Here is a 22,464-nt window from a genome sequence, read left to right on the forward strand (position 1 = left end):
CCTTCTTCAGATCAAGAACCACACTTGTAAGTGACGCGATTTTGTCGCACAGGGCCTGTACCACGACCCGAAATTGTCCTTGGGCTCCGTCACAGGCGGTGCCGTCGTGGTCCACCAAGACACTGAGACCGGCTTTGGGAGCCCTATACTGTCGCACCCGTTTCGCCTAGTACTCTAGGAACACTTGCAAATGCTCAATATCATGGACAGGTATAGCTCGTACTCTTCATCAAAGATATTCAAGAATGTTCAAGCCACAAGGGCCACAGCATCGAAGAAATTGATCTCGACCAAAGAATGGCCGCGAGCACGAATCGCTCTTGCTCTTTAAATCCGCCATGCCATGTCAGCAGAACTGCGCGCTTCGTAATAAAACAAAGCATAAATAATAGTGAAGATGCATCATTTTTATTTTCATTTGGCATATAATGATGCTAGCAAAAATGTTATCTACGAATTTTCAACTAGACAGACAGCGCGTAAAGAATGCTCCCGTGGCTGTTCCGAAATTGATCTGGCGCTAGTAATTGTCAGTCAAACTTAAGCATTTTATAAAATCTTAACAAGAGACTAATAAGGGCAACAAGTTAGTGGAGCTGTATAACAAGTTCCATTCCATTCCGTTCCTTTACTTCAGCATTCATCTTTAAACCTACAAGTGCTAGGACAGGAGCAAAAAGCCGCTGTTTTATGTGGCTTTACAAAGGCCCCTGCCCCTACAGTATTTGCGCCAGACAGTTTGTGAACACTTTTCACGCAACAATACACCGATACATAAAATATATTTTGAAAAACATATCTAAGGGCATGATATCATGCGTTTTTGAAAACACACTATAACCAACAGTTTTTTTACCAGCCATACACGCCTTCTCTTAACAGAAAATTACAGATTTAGGTAACGTGGTGAAACAATACATTTTCCAGGTACATAACAATATATAAAAGCACTTTCACATGCAAGACAAACACAAAATAATTCCATAATAAGCTACAACCAAGAAAAGGAAATGCAAATACAATATATACACTAATCACGTGCAGATGCATGACTAATGAAATATACTTTCAAAATTCGACGTGAAACAGTCCTAGGATCCATGTTTTCTTTTTCAAGACTGTTCTGTAATACCGATATTCGGCATGGTAGTCTGTCCTTTCCAAGATTAGTTCCTAAAAAAGGCACAGCCCAACTTTCTCGCTCCCAAATGTCGTATTTGAGGGGATGAGGTTTGCTTATATTGCTAAGATCAGTAAATCCCGTGTGGCCTCGTTTTACGCTTTCTTTATGTTTCATAGCAAGATTAAACTGATGATTGTAATGAAATGGAAGAACATGAAACTTAGAAAAGAATGTACTTGTATGATTGCCGTAAGAAATACAAGCAATATGGCGCGATGCTTTTTTTTAACTATAAGTTCTGAATCTTTATTTTTTTTGTGACATCGTCCCCCATACAAGACTACAATAGTTTGCATGATAAATAAATGTAGTGTTATACAGCAATAGCCATAGTTTTAATGGAAGAACATCGCGAAGCCTACAAAGCGCACCGCATGCCTTTGCCATACTTCTTACCACGCGTTCTACGTGTTTGTCCCACCTTAAATGCTGATCAAAAATCACTCCCAGTCTTTTCACGTCAGCGGTGACGTCAATTCGTTCTGAACGATAGAATATGATTAGATTACTATTTACATTTTTTGAGGCGGGTGCAAAAAGAACAGCTTTGGTTTATTTAGAGTTACTCTGTAAAGAATTTGCTTTGCTCCACAAATATAGTTTATCAAGGACGGTGTTTGCTAGTTGTGATAAGTTATCAGCATTGCATGATTGGAACAAAAGACTGGTGTCATCTGCGCCAAAGTTACCTTTCTACAGCAACAAGAAAGGTAAATCTTATCCGTAAGAGGCGGGTCGGCGAGCCAGAAAAGACGCAATAACGAAGGACGGGTGTCGAGGATATCTTTAAGTCATGGCACCCGATAATCATGGCGTCATGTATTTTCGATGCCGTCTGATTGTGCCTGGTCAATGCTTTTCGTTAAGAGAAAGCTTTAACTCAACCCAACTCCAACTTGCCTTATTCAAGTAGATGTGAAATGCAGACACACTTTCCTGAGATAAACCCTGGACAGACTTTAATGAAATTATTTGCATTTAAGAGAGGTAGGTATATTCTGGTAACTGTTGAAAGCGTAATCTTGAGTTAGGGCCTGAATTTTGTTGAAAGACTTTCATAAATTCGAAAGTTCAATAGGATGTATAAGCATGAAGTTCACAAAGTAATAGCTCTGCATCAAGAACAGATATCGCAGTTCTGAAAACCGTTAGATAAATTAGATCCGTTAGATCATTCAAATCGACAAATTAAATATATCAATTTATCTCTTAGGTGAAATCGTGACGCTGTGTACGTGGGTTCCGCGAAAGTGTTATTTCCTTAGTACAATTTTTTTTTAAGATTTATACGTAACGCATCAATTTTGTGCGCTTTAGATGTAGTGTTAGATGCGATTCACATAATTGTGATATCACTCTTTGTTGCTTAGTTATCGAGTTGTGAACTTCATACCTGGTTTCCTGAAAATTTGCAATTTTTGCCAATCTTTACTAAAAATTTTAAGACCTAAAGCTGAATTTGAAACCAACTGTCACCAAATTTTAAGTTCTTTTTTTCTTTAAATGTAGAGAACGTCAAATTTGGCGCAGCGGTTGCCGAGAAAAATGCAATATTCTTTTACATGCATTTGGATTGTAGCACCCGAGCTAAAGCTTCCTCTTAAGGTTTCACTGGAATCCTTCATTAAATCAGAAGACTGACAAACAGACTGACAAGCCAACAAGCAGGTAAATCTCCCTTCACCGCGTTCTGCAGTACGAACAGAGGGTGCAGGGTTGGGGTGTCATTTGATGTGGAACGAGTTTACAAGTTCGTTATTGCGTTCATTGGGCATATTATAAACATCGCACCGCCAAATTCCTGTACTTCTGGTGAATGGAATTCCTAGAGTGGGTTATTTTTTTTTATAGTCGGAAGTAAGCGCACGAACGAAAAAGAATGGCTCCAAGCGCAAAAATCAATCTGTGTTTATATGTATTCAGTGCTGCAAGCATAGAAGAGGCAAGGCTGTTTTGTAACAGATAAAATTATTGTTGTGGCGTTAGATCTGTCGCCAATTTGTTCTATAACTCCACCGCGTTATATGGGAGGAATACGAGCCATAATTAGTAAGTGCCTTATGCAAAACTAGTGTTTTCGCTGTCGTTGATCGCACTGGGTATGAGGTATTGTAACAAGCAATCTTTACTGAACAATTTGCGTACGAATATTTTTGCGCACAATTTTGTGAGATGCAGAGGGATCAAGCCACAGCCTGTAATAAGGCCTGAAAAATGCACAACACAATACACGCAATGCACACAAATATATTTTCGAACGTTGTACAAGCCGAGTGCCATGGCTATCGAAAGAAGCACGTCTGCGAGCGGGTGCGACGGAAGGCGGGGGGGAAAAATGTGTGTGGAGGATGAAAAGGAGGCAAGAGAAACGATTGCCTCCAGCGACGTCTTGACCGGATCATCATCCACGACAAAAGCCAAAGAGACGGTCGCCATGGCAACCGGCACTGCTCCCCACGACGCCAGCGCCGCTATACCGCCGGTGCACCACTACAGAGGCGCGTGCATGAAGCTTTCGCAGTTGGCGCCCGATACCAGACAACGTCGAGCTGCTGCCGTTTCGTCTGCCGGGTGCCTTTGCTCGCCAGTGGCGATTCAGTTTCGCTCGAGTCCGGGCAGGGATGTCACGTGGCGGGAACTAGCTGCTTGTGTCAGCAGAGTGGCTTCCATTGTGATTCAGGGAAATTGTGCAGGAAGACATTCATCGGAACACTTTTTTTGCGAATACATAAAGAACACACATTGACAGAAAAGAGCGAGAAACTGCTCCAACCTATTAGTGAGGCAGAAACCTCGCATATGGTGTAGCCGAGGCAGTGCACATATTCCAGTCAGCCGGGCCAGCATTCTTGTTTCTGCGGTGATGTAGGCAACCGCTGGTGACAAGCTGCATGCGGCCTTGCGTGCCCCCCGTGTTTCGATTCCATTGGTTGTGTGCCGTGTCTTCACTCGTCAATAAGGGTATTTTGGACTCCCAGTAATGTGTGGCGTGTGAGTGAACGTGACAGACACAAAGGATACGTATCTACTCGTCGTTCTCCGGTCGACAGCGTCAGACGCTCCCAGTGCATTGACGATGCCGGTCATATTAGGGCTTTTTCCCCACTGGGAACGGTGATGCGACCACCATGGCCATTTGCAGGCCCCACATTGGAGTGATACTCTACTTCGCTGTTATCGCTGCAGTTGTCGTCCTCGCAAAAGGTCTGTAATTCTCTTTCCAACTCGTTCTTCTTTTCGTTGTGCATTAAGGGACCGTAAACACAGCACCCCCTTAAAAAAGATCCAGAATCTGGTATGGGAGAACAATAGGTTACAGAACACGAATCATCGACTGTCGAAAAAGCGCTCTCTTCATCTATGTTTCCAATCTGTTACTAGAGAGCAGTGAGTCGCTAATCGCTAATCGCAGAATCGCAGAGTCGCTAATCGGTTAATACGCTTCTCAAAGATTCCGAAGGCTTATTTATTTAAGCGTAAGCTCGCGGCGCTCCCCAGCATCAGGCATTCCAAACCTTCAACACGCCGTGGAGTCGCCTTGCGTGCACGTGTAATCAGCCTAATCAGCTGACGGGCTCGTTGTCCATTGTTTTAAATTTTCCAGGGACATGAATTCTCCAGTGATCACTGAAATGAAAGCGCGCACACTATTTGCGTGCTTGCTTGAACATGAACTTAATGGCCATCGACGGTGGGGTCTGTTTACTGCATGCCTCTTGAACATTAAAGAAAGTGGTCTGATGTTCATTGTCGCACAGCGAGGCAGCCTATTTCCCTTCTTTCTTTTAGGGTTCGTAGAGTAGGCTTTTATAACTGCGTACTGCTAGACTTTCGAAGTAAATTAGAAGTAATTTCCCCTACGTTGTGTTTGGTGGCAGTGTTTGTTGGCTTCTCATGATTGAGAATAATAAATATCGGGCCCCTCGGTCAACCCCCTTTCTTACCGCTATACTAGTGGCTTAACTGATAAGAGAATGCTAAATCTCTTGAACGGCTCTGCGTCGGAAATTAGATGCCTGCACTCCTATCAGCGACGTCACACAATATTATATTTCAACGCCAATCTTTCAATAATTCCCTAAGGCCATAATATATCTATCGTGTGTAGCGGGAGAGAGTGTTACTTTACTAATGAATATTTTCTCTAATTACTGTAATGATGTCATTCATATAATCTAGCAGAAATTGCAAAATATTGGTGAAAATGTCGCCAGAGCGATATTAAATCAAACGTGCACTTGCAGGCATGGGGAGTATGTAGAGTACTGCATGTTCAGCTATAATCTACGTCCGGTGGAGAGACATGACACATCTGAAATGTGCACGTACGTTTATTGACCTCAGTCTTATTAACGACAGTGCTGCGACAGTTTAGACACCAAGACACCAGATTAGAGAAAAGGGCGGGGGGGGGGAACCCATCGGACTTTCTACACTGCACAAATCGTGCACGAGTTATGTGCAACAGTCACCTTAGGGAACGATCATCTTTTGTTGACGGTCTTCGGCGTTGCCATAAACTGTGGAAGCTAACAGAAAACGAATGCCTCGTGAAAAGGCTTTTCACAACCGGTTCATGTATGCAGGGGCTGAGAGAAATGATTCACGCTCCTGTTTCAGGCAGCGTGCAGTGTCTCCTGATTCACCCTGTGCCACAGGTTTCCTTTCTTTTTCCCTCCGTAGTTCGTTCGTGCACAACTAGCATGCACAACTACTCCTGGGAGCTTACGTAAACATGATGCTGTCAGAGCTGGCTTTCTACGCTTAGCCTCATCGATAAATCAACACTTATACGGGGAAAACGCGTACTTTAGGAAATAAGAAGTAAAAAAGTGGGCGCTATATTTGGAACAAGCCTTGAGCGTTACGAAATATTGAAGAAAAAGATGGTTGATGGGACAAGGGGGACGGGGTATAGAGGCAAGATTTTTTTTGTAAAGTTCATACGTCCTCCTATTGTTGTCGCCGCCTGGGGTTCGCCAACGTGTGAGTAAGATTGATGTGAGGCGTCCTTTAGCGCGCGTTCATCTGTGGCGTTATTTATGGGGTGGCTTGAACTCTACTACCACTTCTGTGGCGTCCTGATGTTGGGTGCCACTCTGTGAATGAGGCCGTACAAATCAATCGACGCCGACAAGCGTGAGGACAACGAGAAAACGCTGTAATTGACAACTTCTGGAGGCTTTCAGGCACTCAAGATAACTACCAGGAGCTGGGAATAACCTACTGTTTTATATTTTTTGCACTGTCATGCTCCTAAAAAAAAAGGTGTAGCGATAAGAATCATGAAAAGAAATGAAAGATGAACATTGAAAAAGAGTCATTCCCAGCAGGATGAGGTAAGTGCTATAAAGCGGAGGATAATTCTGTAAATTGGAGCCAAAACTGAATCGACAGAGTAAGCGCCTCTTGTAAAGAAAGTCGGAAGTTAAGTTTGACCAGATAGCACTTGGCGGTGGCCAATATCTCGCTACTGCGCATGGCACCCAGCGTTCATTAACAAAATAAGGAAAGAAGATGAATAAATACATAAACTTCGTTCAAAAGGGGATGCCTATTCTGGGGTGCAGGAATATGGGTAGCGTCAAAAACCAGAGGTCAATGTGAAGCACACCACCCGGCGCCACAGACGAGGCTCTCTTAAGAATATCCACGCCCTCGGTGCCGACGATAGGGTCCTCCCTGCCCCTGAAAGCCTAGATCCGGTCGGCCAAGAAAGTCTCCAATGCGAAGTTCTACAAGGATTGTAAGAGAGCCCTGACTACTACTCCGGGCCGATGGATCCCCTGGTCCGGAGTGTTTGCAGTGCTACCATGGCGGTTAGGGGCAGTCTTGAAGTCCTGAGCAGCCGCAGAGCACGCTGCGTATAGTCGGCGGGGGTCCGTCTAGGCATGTCGAGCACTTCTCCTTGGGCGGTTAGGATTGCATGTCGTCAATTTGTGCCTTTGGTGATGCATGCTTCGTCAAAGACACGTAAGCCCGGCGCTTCAATAGCACGTCTTCAGGGAGCGCAAAGCGGCTTCGGGCTTTGTCAGTGAGTACTTGTGCCCCTCTCAAAAGGCCTTTCGTAATGGCTGTTCGTTTGGTGGGGTTGCCTCCCGTAGCCTTTTGCACCTGGCGGTGTCTGCTTGAGCCAATTCACCATCTGGATCTATCGGCCGAGGAGGGGAAAGTACTGGTTGGACTGCACCAAAAGAACAACAATGCATGACCTCGCTCGCCAGCGCATGGACAACCTCGTTGCCCTGATTGCCCGCGTGGCCTGGTACCCAATCCATTAAAGCCAAAGTACCAGATTTTTCTGCGATCTTGTTGCACAGTTACTGGACAGGGTATGCGGTGATGCCTATGCTTGGTTAGGCGCACAGTATCCTCAGTGCCTTAATACAGTCAGTGTAGACATACACTGTCTCGCAGGAGGATAATGATGCATTCCGTCGACTAAGTGCTATCTTGATGGCCTATAGTTCGAGCTCGGCAAAAGCTGTGAATATTCGTAGTGAAAGGGCATAGCTGTAACCGTCTTTCTAGTAAACGCAGCGCAACAGGAATGGCAACACAGGACAGAAAAGTAGAGAGGACAGGGGCTGGCTTGTCTGTCTTGTGTTGCCGTTCATTTAGCGCTCCTTTTATTATGAACATCAACCAACTAGCCAAGTTTTACTCTCTATTGCAATTCATTTCCTTCTTTGTGTTTCCATCACATGTAAGCACAAGTGTGAGCACTGCCCCATATGAGGTTTCGTCCCATACCATGTCTGTGTCAATGACAGTCCCTTGATATGCACCGCCCTTAGCCTAACTTTTTCTCGCCTTCCTCTGATCTTTCTTACTCATAGCCCTGGGCAGCGGCTTGGGTGAGCGTACGGAGTCATCTTGCCATAATGGCATGCGAGATGGGACACATCTTGCCTGGAGGTGTTGCCCGTCGTAGCGCCGCAGTTCTTGTGCATGTTTTGTCCATTTTCTTCTCACATTATGTCCTCGTTTCCAGCGTGTATAATGTCTTCAGGTGTGTAGAGGTTTGCATTCCATTGCAATTCTTCGACGTGGGTGCATTTGGGTAGGCCGATGATGACGCCGAGGGTTTCCCTATGCAAACCAATAGGTTTGGCTTTTTGGCTCATTGTCAGTTGATGGCAGCTAGCGCCGTAGCGCGCCTTCATTATCAACGCTGTAGTTACTAGTGTTGAGGCAAGACGTGTGCATCTATCACCGTTATGGTGAGATATGCACTTGATTGGCCGAATGTGGTGCTTGGTCGGTGAGAGCAGCTTGATTAATGTGCATGGACCACTGCCCCTCTGGTGGACGGGGATGCCAAGGCTGCGTATGTGTCCTCCAGGTGACCATATAATCGCCTGCCTTGCAGGTGTCAGATGCACTTCACCCCGCCATGACAGTTGTCCTACAGTAATGATGAACAGTGTCTTCTCAGGCGAAGGGGACATGACCGTCGACAGCAAGCACTCGGCACTCACGTTCACGGCTTCCTGGATCGCCTCGAAAACCTTCTCCGCGCTAGGATGATCGCGCGGTTCTGTCCACAGGATGGTATCGTCCGTATACATTGCCCATCTCACACTAAGGACTGCCTGTGCACGCGCTTCAAGACCTCGCATCACCAAATTATGGCTCCTTGAGGCTCTCCCCAGGTATTATCAAAGAAACGTAAGTTTTCTTTGCTCATGTGGATCTCACAAGTTTGATTATGAAGAAACGATATCACGAAGTTTGCAATGTGAGTGCCGGCCCCAGACGATTTTAGCGCCTCGGTGACCTGTGCAAGCTCTACCGTGTTAAGTGCCTTCTTGAGACCCACTGCCACAAGGATTATCGGAATGTCGCGCTGCCGCGCCGAGTGCTAGCCATTCGTCTGAGGAGGCGTCGGCTGTCATGAGCTGACAGGCTTCGGCGGAAACCTATTTGTGCGCTATGGAAGTGGCTCGTGTTTTCTTGCAAATGGTGGTTAAGCAGAATCAGGCACACGCGCTCTACCAGTTTGCAGATAGTGGGCGTCAATGAGATTGGGTGCAGATTACTTACGGTGTCTCGTGCCTTGCCTGGTTTTGGGCTCGGGATTACCATTTCATGCTCTCACTTTGGCGGTAACTCGCCTCGCACCCACACGCCGTTTAAAGCGTCCAAAAGCTGTTCTTAGTTGCGCCGTCACCGTGGTGTTACGTGGTATTTACCACATTATACCATTCTTGACGGAGGTTCGACGCTAGTTCACATTTTCCACAACCACAAGTAGCTCTTGAATGTTGAATGGCGCGTCAACACCAACGTCGTTTGGAGGGACCTTCTTCTTGCACACAATTCGGCAAGCTGGACTGCTCGGCTGCGGAAAGAACGTATTCGAGGCCTCGACTTCAAGTTTGGTCGTCCTGAGTCTTGTTGCCAGAACGATGTTTTCTGTTGGGTTATTTCCGGTGGCCTTGTATCGCTCGGAATGTTAGCCATGAGTTTCACAGACCTGTTTTCTCGTTCAAAACCATGGTCATAGTGTCGGGATTACCATATTGCATCACCTAGAGGCAACGAACTCGCACTAGTGGCGAATTGAACAGTCCTCTTCCTCGCCAAAGGCCTTGATTACCCTGACAGACACGCGCTGCAAGCAGGACAGAAGAAGTCTACGCCGAATCTCACGTGATCTACACCAAGCGTCGTTACAAAGTGGTGCCGACATTCAGACCCAATAGGCACCGACCACTATCCGCTTTCGGCCTAGCTTTGTACGGCCACGAAATTGCGATACGCATGCAAGGCGCAAGTCATTGATTGGCTTAAATTCCGCGCACAGTTGGATCAGTATAGAGCAGCGATTCCTTTGTTAAACAAGATAACAAGAACTGTTAGGATACCGACAAAAATACTGGAACTAGTACCTGGCACCACACCAAATCCAGACAAACGCCGTCTCAACCGGTGTTAAGAACGACAGGCATTGCACCTCCGGTATATGAACAACGGCCGCGCACATGAAGACTTCACGATTGTACGCCGCAAGGTGGTCTAGGCTCTAACACACGCCAAAATTCTGCCAGGATTTCAATGGCAGGAGCACTGCGCATCTAGGAACGAGAAGCCAGATAAAAAATGCGCACTCGTGTTCCATTAGGTTTTCAACGACGGCGTGAGTAATAGATGTCGCTAATATATAGGGGTTTCAGGGTATCACGCAAATTTTCTTGTGCAGACGTTTTCTTTTTTCTTTCTTCAGCCTGAGCCTTCAGCCTTTCTTCAGCCTGAGAGAGCGGAATTACGTAAATTCACACGCTGAAAGGAATTTTTCGTTCAACCATGGTTGAGAGCAGGCAAAAGAGAAAAAAAAATGAAAGAACAAATATCAGCATCAATATCTCCTGTCGCATGTCTTTTTCATCAGGCGACAACATATTTTCGCTCTAAGCGAAGGGATAGTGGTGGATGCCAGAGTGTTGCAACAAGACGAAGGCATTGTTGTTCATTCTTCTCCTTGCCTTGCTTGATAAAGAAACTTGCTTATTACCGCTTGCTAAAAGCGATGAACAAATATTAGGAAACAAATGCTATATCAAGCAACAAACTATTTGCGAAGTTATTCACTTCATATTTCGACGCGCAATCCCGTCGAATCGCACCTAGATTTTAATTAAGAAAATTCGAATGCCTTGATTCCCATTAGTCTCCATGCTAGGTGATCTCTTGCATCTCATGGGGAAAAATGAAAAAAAAGAAAGTTTTGAACTTGCAGCGTATGGTGATTGAGCACATGACATTCCCTGCTTACTCCGGGAAAAAAATTACATGATATAGTGCAACCACTTCTTAACTTCTTAACATGCTTCGTTTAGGATAGATTCGCAAGATACGCTTGTAGATGAAAAAATTAAAACTCAATTGTTTACTGGTATCTGCAGTTAGTACTCAAAACTATAAAGTATTACGCTTAACATCTTCACTTGTCCTACTCTAAACAGCATCTTGTCAGAAAACTTAGAGCAGAAAGCAGTCATGGCAGAAGTAATTTCAGGCTTGGCTACACCAAAATACAGCCTACCTACGCCAATAACTTCACCACTGGGTAATAACTAGCCAGAATACTCCATGATTGAGAATCACAGGTGTTAGTGACGTGCACAGAAGCGAATAAAATGAGGGTTTTAGGGAGCTTTGACGTTCCATTTTATCTTATAGCCCTTCGTTCCACTTGTGCCAGCCTAGCATGTGTGAAATATGATTGGCAATGCGCGCTAAATTAAACACGAGTGGCATTTTCTTTAATGCAAAACTGGAATTGTGTGTTCGGTCCACTGGCACCGCCATCGCTCTCGTCTGAAAGACAGAAGAATGCCTTCCTGAACATCTGTGAAAAGATTGGATCATGTTGAAACAAATAATAACCTGTTAGGCCTTTTTGCTCCTGCCACCTCTGCAGATTTTTCGTAAAGTTACGAATTTGGACACGTTTTACTGTTTTGCGAATGGTGCGTCGAACCTTATGAAAAACGTTACTTTTGTTTGCGAAAACGTTCGCACTTGCTATCTGCACCTTTTTCATCTTTTGCAATAGTTTGCGATGACCAATTGATACACAAGGGATATTTCATTCGAACAAGTTTATACAAGCAAATTCTTGAAGCAAGTGAAATTGGGAAGAGCTAAGTTGATGAAGAAGTTACTGGGATGAAGACACAGTTTGTTGCTTGCCATTGTTGGGTGTTAGAAGTTGGTTGTTGCTGCTTGGTGTGCTGCGTCTACATATAAATTCTTGTTGCTAAAATGCGCATCTATTCCTGAAATGGTCTCGTACTAAGATAAGCTTTTAAGAGAAAAATACGTGTTACTTCCCTCCTTCTCCGCCCCCCCCCCCCCTAGTCCTCGCCTTTCGAGGGATTCTATGAATTGTAATGCTCACAGGCTGGGACGTGTGGTCTCTTGAACGTCATGCAAATGCATGCGTCACCATGGCTCGGCGAATAGCATTGTGCTGCTTCGATTCCCGGACCAAGTTGCAGCCTTCCGGTAGTTGCCTGCAAAACCCTCGCAAACTTAGAATTGCACGCCGGATAAATATTTGGTGTGGTCAAAATTGAACGGGATTCCACGAATCTCTGCGGCGTTATGGATAGTCTCGTCGTTGCTTTATTAAGTCAAACCTCATCTATCTTTCAACGCTGGCGCCATAACTCGTTTAAACAAACAATTGTTGCAAATATGTGCCGCATCCAGCAGGCCTGAGAAAAAAAAATGGGATGGTTGCTGTTCTTCGAGAAGGAAGTTTTGCATTAGAGAGCCGTCACTAGCATACGCTGCAAAAAAATCACAGCTGCGCCTTTGACAGTCGCCGCCCTTGCATACCAAATTATTGTTTTGTTTTAGTGTTTTTCTCTTTGAAAATAGTTTTCTTTTTCTGGTCGATGCATCGCTATTACTGCAATAAACGCATCAAGTATCAGATTTGGGTCGTACTTGCCTGGCAAGCGTTCATTTGTTTCATTTGTTTCATTTTCGTTTGTTTAACGCGTTCATATTGTTTAATAATAACTCTGTGTTGAGTACAAACATATTTTTCTTTGTCTCTTTAATATCTACCTGATTGTAGGCCTTACTCCACGCATTTACTCAATTATACTGCCATATTCCGGCTCTCTAAAGCTGAGGTAGAAATGTTACGTCATATAGGTTATTCATTAGCATAACGAACATGATATGATCATAGCAGCAGCATCCCCTCGAAGGCAATAGATGTGCAGTAAACCCATTCAAAATCTTGTCTTCGATCTGTCGTCATTATTACCCACTTCCTAATAAACGGCCTCTCTTTGCGGCTTTTAATGGCTTCAATACACTTAAGAGATGACTCGCATTTTCTCGTGAAGCGAGATAACCGCTAATGCATCCATCCTAATGACTAAATATAATTTTTCTTTATTTTTTGTCGTCTGGTCGATAACGACCTGGGCTCCAATCGCAATCTGGTTGTCCATTAAGGAAATACACCATGGAGTGCTTAGCTATTAAGCCAGTCGATGTGAATGCAAGTCGGCCTTCATGACTAGCCTGCTGTATATCGATCATTGTTCAATGGAAGCTATAGAACGCTTATAAAGAAATTAAACAAAAGGCGGAAAGAAGGCTGTGCTTGCTTTCCAATGATTCACGCTCAGAGAATTGAAAGTGTATCATTGGGCATTAAGGAAGTGTTTCCTTTGCGGCAGAAGAGCAGCAGATTATCGACGGTCGTGCGAGATCTGTTAAGAAATCAACCATCTTCAGCTTTCTACGGCGAATCTTCGTAAACTTTTTTTGTGATGCAATCGTCTGCTTCAATAGTTAAAGCAAACAACTGCCCTAATTTTTGGTGTGGGATTTGGGACACGTAATAATAGGTTTGCCATCGTTTCCGACCATAATTTCATTGAGTTGCAACCAAGTAAACATATCTGACCCATATTTTTACCAAATATGCTGCGTTTTACGGTTAAGTCTTCCGTCATTTTTGTAACTGCTTCATAGCCGAAATTAGTTTTATATTACCACATGCTGTAGCACCGGAAAACAAAAGAAGTACGTTGGCTACCCTGGTATTTAAGAGCACTTGTTACGAAATTGGAAGGCGTCATCATTAGCACTGAACTAGGCTTCCAGGAAGTCGAAGTTCCTAAAGTACTAACAATAATGGCGTTACTGTTTCATCATATAGGCTGTTCTTTATAAGATAATCAGTCTTACAAAAATAAGGGATCGAATTTTTGTGACCTAATTGTCATATGATAATTTCTAGGGAAGCACAAAGACAAAGGTACTACAAGTGTCAAAGAAAACTTAGCAATGAACTTTCCTGGGTTCTTCCAATAAAGCGCGTTGTCATTTTAAGATGAAGGCACTGAGTGGTAGCCTGAAGCATGCTCGTTTTGTATGAGATTGAGCGAAATAAAATAAAGAGAAATAAAAATAAACGGTGATTCTGCTGATTCTAAAAAAAAAGAAAGACTGAAAGACATGTCACTTCACTTCCACCTTAAGCGTAGTTCTCGGGGAAAAACATTCTTAGAACAGCAGCTTGGGCTTTTTTTGGTTTTTATCCTGGTGTATAACTGCGCAAAATGTAAAAGGAGCACGAGACGACAAGATGGCAGCACAAGCGCTGTTGTGTCGTCTTTTCGTCTCGTGTCCCTTCTATGTTTTGCGCTATTAACACCAGGATGGAAAACCTTCTTGCATTTTCCCAAGGCGACGCGCTTCCGCATAACTACGCTAAGCTCTGTGTCACATATTTAAACCTTCAAACCGGTTGTTTCTAGGGTTTACAAAAACATACCTCCAACGTGGATTTTGTTGCCTACCCGTACAGATGGACAGCTACTTGCAGTGCGAAAACCAATGCAGTCGTTTTGAGAAACGTAAGTTACTCTCACTGCGAGGGTTTTCTCAGTTAAAGTGTGCTATGTCGAGGCCTTCTTACTATATCATGCTGCAGCGGGCTAATGAGTATCCAACCAAACAGAAAGCAAAGTCATATAACATTGCTACATATGCTGAGACTCGGCTTAGTGTTCAAAAAAAAAATATCGATGTCATAGATATGTCCGTAAAACACGTATCAGCCATGTGATACTCTATAGAGAAACCTCGCACATCCCTTGCTACTTCCCTGATAACGTCGACAAAATGCTTCATTTAATGTGAATTCTCTCAGTGCGTGGATCGCCACACTTCTTTTCTAGTTCGCTCTTGCAGTCCGCCACGCATCCGGTGACGGTATTGTGCATTCTGCATTGCATTAGTAACTGAAGTGAGGTGCCATGATCGCTGACGTTGCTGGCAGCACGTCTTACTTAGGGGCGCATGTGTGTGTGTCTCTCAATGGAAAGAACGCTCCCTCTAGAGGAATGGCATGTGGGCTTTTGTTTGAAGCTTTATCCCCTTCTTGCGCCAGGCCAGCGGTTTGTTAATTTGCTCACCCGATCCGCAGCACGTGATCTACGCGCCGCGCAATGGCGAAAGCTGGCTAAAGGGCCGGCAATAGTTTGAAGCTTCTGTATTATTAACGTCAATTATCAGGTCGCTGGTTACCGTAACATCGTGCGCAAACGCGGGAAATATTCTCCTTTCAGAACAGCGGCAACAAAACCACATCAGAAAGGCGCAAGACACAGTCCTTGTAGCATGCAACAAAAGACGCCCAAGCAGGAAATTCTATCGCGATGGGTAGAGCTTCCGGGGCTCGTAAGCATTCTAGTCCTGGCAGGAGCAATAAAATAGAAGCGCGCTAGGTAGAGAATACCAAGGAAAAACATATCGGGCAGCTGCAACAAGAGACGACGACTGAGGCATTAACGCTGCCGCAACATAAGGAAGGCGGATAGGAAGAGAACGATGAACAGAAAGCAGCAGGCCTCGGATACAGCTTCTCGCAAAAGCCCTTCTGACAACGACGTTAGGCAGGCCGTTCAGAGACGAGGAAGGCCAAAGCTCGCCCGCGCACCAAGAAGAAAGAGAACGTGCCGCCCGGCGAGGACGTGAGCAAGAGGAGGCAAATAGGGAGCCGTCTTCCAGAGACAGGCAGCAGCCAAGAAGGAATATACGGCCAGCTGTAAACGAACGAGCCGACGGAGACGTCATCAGAATAAACACGGATCAAGGAGAAGAAATTGTGCAAGGAGATTCGGGAAGTAAATGCCGTCGATGCATCCTGAGTCAGTGAGCTCGGCGATAGCTTTCTTTCAGTTCCTTCTTTTCTTTTTCCACACGCGCGTATGTATGCGCACATAGACGCGGTGGCAGGCACCACATCCCGTGGGGGCTGTTGGTGAAATCAGACGAAGACGAGCTCTTCGCATTTTGCACGCTCTCCAGAGAGCATGTGCACTCGGCATGTTTCCTAACGGCGTTCCGGCGACGCTGTGTCGCACCGCCTCGTGCACTTCAAGATGCACACAGTATCCTTCCTATCCTTCCTCGTTCCTTCTTATTGACCTGCTGCCACGATATTTTTTTCCGAGAGGATGTTTGGCGTTGGCATCGCTCTTTCACACGCTCGTTTTCTGCCACCTTTAGCGCAGAGTGGCACTCGGTAACCATGGTGCTTTCATGTGGACCTTTCGAAGAAAGGAAGAAAACTGCAGCATGCTCCGCGATAGAGAACGCAAACAGCATTAGGTACCTTTCGCCCCCTTTATTCGCAGTCAGAACCTCGCGCCTTGTTCGCTGTGCAAGCCACGCATTGCTGCATTTTTGCCCTAGCAAGTCGTGCGCAGCCGAGAGCTTTCCGTATTGTTCGATGAATAACAGGAGTCCAAGCGTCACTAATGCACTCAGCTTCATTGGTTATCAGTTACACTTCGTCTTGCAATACGAATACGTCTGTAGTACATGAGTTCTTCTAAAATCATCTGAAATGTCGTCTAAATGTAGGAAAGAGCGGTTTTCACATTGAGAAATATTTGTTCGTAAAAGTGGTAGGAAAGGCACTTCAGATACTTTTCAGCCCAAGCACCCAGAAATTCAACGACTACTGTTGTTCTTTCGTTTATTTATTACATAATTTTTATGCGACTGCAATTTCTGTCGGCATGCTTCGGGCTTGTTTTCGACATTGTTGTGTTATTTTAGGGGTGTGTGAATAATCACCATTACAAAAGAAATCAAATAGCCTTTCTATTTCAATTAGTCTTCAAATCGATAATTAGCTACTCAAAAATTTCGAATATGTGTTTGTGTTCGAATATTTTATTATTGTTACTCAAACATTACTTTATATACTGTTGAAATATTACTTTAATAACAAAAGAGATTGCCTAAACGCACCGGGACAAAGGCAGATGTGAGTAGTGACAGTTCCGGATCATCCTGTTTGCCTGACGAAGTAGTTGCCGCAGGCCCTCGTTCAGCTGACTTCTGCAGGACGATCTGTAGTCATTCAGAAATATTAGCACGTGCTTTCGGACAGCCAACAAATTTGTTGTCAAGATTTAGTGAACGCCACTTTTCATTTGACTCGTCTGAGGACATTCGCATTTCTTTAAACCAAAGGGCGACGCTATATCATTGCGCTTAGCTTCTTCAACGAACAGATGGGGCGTGCTTATATGTGCACCTGGTGACGAACCTTTCCTCTTCTCCATTAGTGCCACCGTAATTTTGCACCAGACTTCGTCACCTCTCCTTTTTTATTTACATTTTCATTTGCAATTTCCTCGGCTGCCCGATAATCTATAAATGTAAACGCATACAAATAAACTTATTTTTTTCGTCAGATGGACTCAACTCAATCTCTCTGTTTTACCTTGTTTAGAATAACAAGCGATTAGGTGTGCATTTTCATATTAGAAGATCGTTTTTCTCCGATGTTCGTGTTCAATTCAGTACGAAAGTTCTGCCATTCGAACGTGCGCAGATTATTTAATGCACATGTCCCTCAAGCTCGGGCGGCGAGCTGAGCAAGACATGTCTTCGAAAGTTAATCTGGTGTACCTTGTCAAACACAGTTGACTCGAGGGCCATGCCAACAGCCAATGAAGCCACAGAGAAAAACATTCAACAAGAATGGGCAGTCCCATACAGCCTAGCGGTCGGACTGTAACACACCAAGCCTGTGGGTTTAAAAGCTGAACCACACTACTGGTTTCGCTTTTGGGCGCACGCGTTTTGAACGCTAGCTGGTGGGCGTTACGCCGGCTGCACTGATCGGCACTGCATTTCCTTTTCTTTCTGCTGCTCCACCGCGCGCGGTCTTAGTGCGAAATCGTTTTATTTAGCAAAAATAACCGCGAACGATGTTTACGCGCCTCCGTCAAATCTGTGCCACGTGTAATTTCATAAATTATACGAAGACGCCTAGCAAATGAGGAAATGTGTATTTAACTTTATGTAAATGCTCGTTCCGGGCTATTTGAGCATTCATCCAACGTTGTGGCACCATGTAAGCAGCAGTAGTTCCCGCAGGAAGCTTAAAAAAACGTTCGGCAGAGACACTTAGGACGGCTTACGTGTGGGAACACGAAAGAATTGAAGTCGCTCTGGGGAGGTGCTTTCGCTTAGGTATTCATCCCTATGTCGTCATTGTAAACTTGCACGCCATTCCCGTTTGTGTTCCCTTACTTCGCCTTCTGCGGCGTGCTTCCGAAGGCGACCATATTTCACGGACGTCGTTGAGGCAGACACTTCGGACATCATCCCTGCAGACACAGCACTGATAAAATCGGGAGAGCAAGTGGGGGAGGCAGCCACGTGACATCTGCAATGATGCACGTACCAGGCACACCTCATTCTATACACTCGTGATTTGGCGTCGAGCTTGCATCGCAGTAGACACAGCGCCGATGAAATCCCAAGAGCAGGCGGCACGTGGGAGGCAGTCACGTGGCGTGTGCAATGGCCGCACGCAATAGGCCACACCCTTAGTCAGTCACAACCGTGGAGCCAAAAACCTTTTTCTTCCATTTACACAGTGGAACGCTCCCAGTGAAGCCATGGCTAAGAGAAAGGGGAATCTTTGTGCCGTGGTCTGTAAACTGCTCACGATGCAGGCAACCAGAGACCATTGAGCATATCTTTCTTGACTGTTCAGATGCAATGTTCTTGTGGGACATGCTAAAGAGAACGTTGAAAAAGGAACTACCGATAACACCGTACAGCATCCGCTTCTTGCCAACTCAGAACGCAGATATGCCATGTGACATGTTTATGGCAATATGATTACATACCTGTGGAAAACAAGAATGGATGAGCGTCATGAGAGGCTTGTTATTCATCCTGCGAGAGAGCATTTCATTGAAAGCGTGCTATATCTCCGTGAAGCTTATAAAACAAGAACAGAACCACCCGAATGGATGCATATATTGGATGAACTAGCGGTAATCAAGTGTTTTTACCTATTGGCAAGGGCCCAAGACGGCATTAAAGAAAAAAAAATGCTGCCGTGGTGTCGGGGAAGCGTAATAATCTCGCCCGCTGGAAGCTCCGGTTTGATTCCCACCCGGACCGAAATAAACCAAATTATGTTTAAATTCCACTAATTGCCTTTGTTTAAAGAAACGTAAATCCGAACATTTTTGACGCGTTCTTACTCGTCGCGCCTGCGGCCATTTTTGGTGCGATTTTTTGGTCAGGCCGCCGATGACAACGCGAGTTTTCGCGTAATGGGGCATATAATGCTTTCGCATTAAAATTAAACTACAGGCATGTGTTATTTAGGCCTTATAGGAATACTGCGCCAAGAGGCGGAACGTGCGAAAGTGGTAAATGGGCGGCTTGACAAACAAAGGCAATTCGCTTTTACATAAATAGCGCAGAAAATACCTTAGTCGTCCCAACGAATATTATGAAATAGGAAGAAAACGTCCGATTTCCAAGTATTACCCCATTCCTGGGCAGAATTCCTGCACTTCAAGAGCCCGAGTACAAGGGTGACTGCGCGTTTCCAAAACAACCTGGCCTCAGCCGACGCGATGGTACGCTACATACAGAGAGATGGCCACAGCACTGGCTCTCAGCGAGACCATGCTAGACGCTCGCAGAATTCCTTCTATTCGCACTCAAGACGAATTCGTGCGCACAAGGCGTGTTTTCAGCTGCTCAGAAGATAGAATTTTCGAGTTGTTGCTTTTTGAGCTCCTCAGAGTTATCTTTTGCGCTCTGTGCCTGCGCATAGCGACTCACTCCGTGTTATCGCTCTTGACGATCGCTCGTCGTACCGAAAGATGGTATATGTTGTTGCGGGGCCAAAAAAGCGTCAAACGCTTCTCACTAACATTCAGTACACGCCTAACTGTACCTAGGGCCGAGCTGCTTTTTGCTCTGTCAAAACGCCACGCGCGGCGAGCGTGCCCCGGAAGTATTCCAAAAAGTAAGGAAATTCATTACAATAATGCCGGGGAGTCACAGAAAGTGCCACGAACTTGACCCAGTATAATTCAGCAAATGCGAAACTGCGTCACACGACCGTTTGCTTTTCGCTGCGTCACAAAGCCGGCTGCTACGAGCGCACCGTAAAACTACCGAAATAAGTTACTACAATGTTAGGCGCATAGAAAGCGTCGCAAACATCTCCCAGTACGATCCATTAACTGGAATTAACTATCCGAAAACGCCCGAGCTGATTTTCGCTAACTGCGTCACAAGTCTCACTTATGTGCCGTAAAAGCCTAAATTGCCTGAAATGCGTCGCAGACTTTCAAACGTTTCTCACCTTGGCGCAAAAATGCTGTGCTGCCGCGTCGAAGTGCAGAATTAACGCGAGATAACGCCGGTAGGCAAATAAACAGGCTACATACAAAAGAGACGGGTCACTTAACAGGCAAACTTCACATGCGCAGCCGGCCTCACTCGCTTCCGTAGGCTGTCTGGACAGTCGGGCGCATGACGCATGGATCTGGTGCGTCTGGCAAGGTAAATATACCTGGCTTCGAAGCTTCCATAGGAGCCCATACGTTCAAAACATGCGGTTCGTCGGCGGTGGGCTTAGCGCTATCTGTAAGTGGAGGGAACACTTCCGGCGGAAGGAAAAATAATATGATGCCATATCCGTTAAAAACAGAAGTGACGTCATTTCGTTTTCGAAGGTGCGAAATTTGTTTTGTTGGCCTGCCTTTAGAGTAACATATTCAAATACCCCGCCATTCGACTTCACGGGTGTTTCGAGCTTTCAGCGCGGAAAGTCATGCAGGAAAAGGCCAGCCGTACGGTTGTCGAAATCGCACCCCTGCACAGAACATACTTTCTTTGGATGCCGACGAAAGCTTCAGGTGTAGAGTGCTGGTCCTGTCGTCGCACGCCAAGCCCGCCGCCCAGCGCAGTCGCAGGAAAACAACTAAACAATTATCTGGCAGTCGTAACTCCCTACTTTGACTAAACAGGTTAAAAAGAGATGAAGCTACCCGCATCACCAAATTCAGAGAAACGGCGACAAGCAAAGAAGCATAACGTGTGAGGGGGGCGTATTTCGACAGCTGAACTTTACGAGCGCGCCTTTCTGACACATTTCAAGAGCTGCGTTGCATTGCGAGTGATAGCGGCGTCAACGCCCCCTGTAACAATGGGCGCTGAAAAGAAATGTATTTATTAATAATAATAAAATAATTGAACTCGTATTTTCTTAACTCGTCATGAACATATATAGTTGATCAGGAATTCTAGTTTTCTTGAATGAATCTAACTATGTCTTGCTTGAAAAAAATATACTCTTTTTTCGTTGCCAATGTTTGTTCCCTCCAAACGTAGCCGAACTTCAATCGCTGCTCCTATAACCACCCTTTCTGATGTCGGTGACAATTTGTATACTGAAGCAATTTTCGCCCGAACCTTCACGACCCATTTGGATCGACCTTGCGCCTGGCGTGCCATTAGCTTGTTGCTAGGTTACCCAAGATAAATAAGTCGGAATGTTCATTTATGTATGCAAAGATTTTAGTTTTCGCGGGAGAGAACAAAACAAAAATAGAACATTATAGTTTTAGTTCCCTTTCTTTTTCGATGTTCACGCCAACTCAAGCGTTGGGCGCGAACACTAGACGTCGCGTGTTTCCAGTTGCCAGTTTTCACCGAGTGCCCCCTCTTGTTTAATTTACTCGCCGTATTTGCTCAGTGGCTATGGTGTTGGGCTGCTGAGCACGAGGTCGCGGGATCGAATCCCGGCCACGGCGGCCGCATTTCCATGGGGGCTAAATGCGAAAACACCCGTGTACTTAGATTTAGGTGCACGTTAAAGAACCCCAGGTGGTCAAAATTTCCGGAGTCCCCCACTACGGCGTGCCTCATAATCATAAAGTGGTTTTGGCACGTAAAACCCCATATATTGAAATGCGAAAACATCCGTGTACTTAAATTTAGGTGCACGTTAAACAACCCCAGGTGGTCGAAATTTCCGGAGTCCTCCACTACCGCGTGCCTCATAATCAGAAAGTGATTTTGGCACGTAAAACCCCATAATTTAATTTTCTTGTTCAATTTCTTTGTTTATGTTGAAAGCTATCTCGGGCAGCAACTGCCTATTTCGCAATTGGCGAAAGGGAAACTGACGATTGTATTCTCAATCGCGCGAGCAAAAGAAAGGAAAGCGGGGAAGCATCGCGGCAGTGAGGGGTGACGCGCCTTTGAGCTTGCCAACAAGTTCGTGCTTTGCCCAGCCACGCGCGGTACCGCGCATCGTATCCTGAAGGGGATCTAAAGACGGTTCATACATTTGCGTGCGCTGTTCTCGCCTGTCTTGAGTTGAAGCGATATACAGCACGAAGGTCACTTCACTCGATGGTGCTGCCGTGATTGCTCTCCCATTAGCATTTTGACAG

The 22,464-nt window shown here is 45.3% G+C and overlaps 1 long non-coding RNA gene across 1 annotated transcript; it reads right to left on the reverse strand.

Moving 5' to 3' along the window:
- Positions 1 to 12,094: 12,094 nt before the first annotated feature.
- LOC135904909 (uncharacterized) lies at positions 12,095 to 20,548 on the reverse strand. The gene is made up of 4 exons (XR_010565251.2): positions 20,367 to 20,548; positions 18,883 to 18,931; positions 16,985 to 17,086; positions 12,095 to 12,204 (listed from the first exon to the last, which is right to left on the reverse strand). It is a non-coding gene; the product is annotated as an uncharacterized lncRNA (long non-coding RNA).
- Between the last annotated feature and the right edge of the window lie 1,916 nt (positions 20,549 to 22,464).

The sequence above is a fragment of the Dermacentor albipictus genome, chromosome 3 (genome assembly GCF_038994185.2).
Source record: "Dermacentor albipictus isolate Rhodes 1998 colony chromosome 3, USDA_Dalb.pri_finalv2, whole genome shotgun sequence".
Taxonomy (NCBI): domain Eukaryota; kingdom Metazoa; phylum Arthropoda; class Arachnida; order Ixodida; family Ixodidae; genus Dermacentor; species Dermacentor albipictus.